This window comes from Carlito syrichta, unplaced genomic scaffold, assembly GCF_000164805.1.
Source record: "Carlito syrichta isolate Samal-C Ts95f unplaced genomic scaffold, Tarsius_syrichta-2.0.1 Scaffold99016, whole genome shotgun sequence".
NCBI lineage: Eukaryota > Metazoa > Chordata > Mammalia > Primates > Tarsiidae > Carlito > Carlito syrichta.
Genome location: NW_007043112.1, coordinates 64,583 through 66,680, shown reverse-complemented (window position 1 = coordinate 66,680; position 2,098 = coordinate 64,583).

Genomic DNA, 2,098 nt, shown 5'->3' with positions numbered 1-2,098 from the left:
CCCAAAGGCGCAGGATTACAGGCTGAACCACCAAGCCCGGCCAACCTGTGTCTTTTTGTGGTACATTTAAGCCATTCACATTCAGGCTGATTATTGAAATGTGATTGTTTATCACTGTCATGAGGTTCTTATAAAGTTTTTCCTTTGTTTGCTTCTTTTCTTTTGTCTTTGGGGTTGATGTATGTGTGTTTTTTCAAGTTTCTTGTTGCTCTGTATTCTCTGTTGATTCTGTGCTCTCTGTTCTCTTGGAAGTGTGTGGTCATTCTTTTTTTATTATTATTTCTTCTAAGCTTAATACTTTTTAAAGCATCTCCTGTAGAGCTAGTCTGGAAGCTGCATAATCTCTTAGGGATTGGATGTCTGGGGAGGATTTTCATTCTCCATCATTGATGAAGCTGAGCTTGGCTAGATAGGAAAATCTTGGTTGAAATTGTTTATCTTTGAGGACTTTGAATATAGGGCTCCAGTCCCTTCTTACTTGTAGGGTTTCTGCTGATAGGTCTGGTGCTACTTTGATTGGTTTTCCCTGGGAAGTAGTCTGAACTTTCTCTCTTGCTGCCTTTAGGATTTTTTCTTTTGTGCCTACTTTGTGTAGACAAATTATTATGTGCCTAGGAGCTGGTCTTCTCATTTGATGTCTTGTGGGGTTTCTCTGTATCTCTTGTGCTTGGCTCATTACATCTCTGGTGATATGGGGAACATTTTCTTGGATTACCTTCTGGAATACTTGCTCCAAGTTGTTCTCCATTTCCCTTTCTTCTTCTGGGATACCAATCACATGTAGGTTTGGCCTCTTGACATAATCTCACATCTCTTGTAGACTTTGTTCTTTCTTTCTGAGTCTTCTTTCTATGTTTTTTACAGATCAGGTTAATTCCATGTTCTGGTCTTCAAGTTCTGAGATTCTTTCTTCAGCTAGATTAATTCTGCTTTCCATGTTTGTCATCTTGTTTATTTCCGGATGAAAGTTTTTATTGCCAAAATCTGTTACACATTCTTTCAGTGTTGCATCTTGTCTTTCTTGAGTCTTCTTCACTCTTTCCATCCATTCCCTAATCCCTGTCATATTCTGAAGCCAGTCGTTGGTGACTACCATTGTTTATGCATCAAGTTCTGATTTTTCAGGAGTTTGTCTTTGGTACACTTGAAATTGCCTGAGGTCTTCCTTTTGTTTGTCCTCATTTGTGACAGATCTCTTGTTTTTCTCTTTATTTCTGTTATTTAATGTCAGTGGGTAAGGCTTTCCCTTCTGATATTTGCTCAGTCCTCTATTCTTCCCTGATCCAGGCTCTGGATTTGTTCAATTTTGAAATAGGATGGTGGATAGGAAGCTTTGCTCTCTCTTGTAGCTTTTGAAATTTGAATAAAGTAGGGGATAGGGTGCTAGGATTCAGAAACTACTTGCAAATTACAATGTTCATTTAATGTGGTCTGTGTTCCCTGAGACCCACTCCCCACCACCACTCTATATGATAATGCAAAGCAGAAATGAATGCAAAAAACAATTGAACACTCACACACACACACACACACACACACACACACACACTCCAAAACAAGCTGGAATAACAACAAAGTGGAACAAAACAAATAACAAAAAAAAACCCAAGAAAAATAAACACACACACATATGCCTAGCACAAAGTGAATAGACAAGAAAAACAGAAAGACCAGCGGCGGAGGGGGAGAGGAATTCAGGTCGAACCCTCACACATATATTGACACACACCTTAAACTATAAGAAATGAAAATCTAAAAACCCAGAAGAACAAAAGAGCAAAACTAAACCAACAACAACCAAAAAATTGAAAGGTGAACACAATCATTCACATACACACATAAACCGAAAATGACAAATAAAACCAGAAAGAAACAGAAAAAGAAAAGAAAATAAATTGGGTGGGTATGCAGATCAAACTCTCACATATACATTCATGCACAAAGGAAAAATATTTCAGAAATAGATGAACTAACAAACAGTCAAAAAAAGGGTGCCTGAACGAAATGTATTTGTATACCTAACCCTTAACTGTACCCCACAATATCATAATAAAAAAAAGAAAGAAATATTCAAAATCCAATAGAAACATTATATATA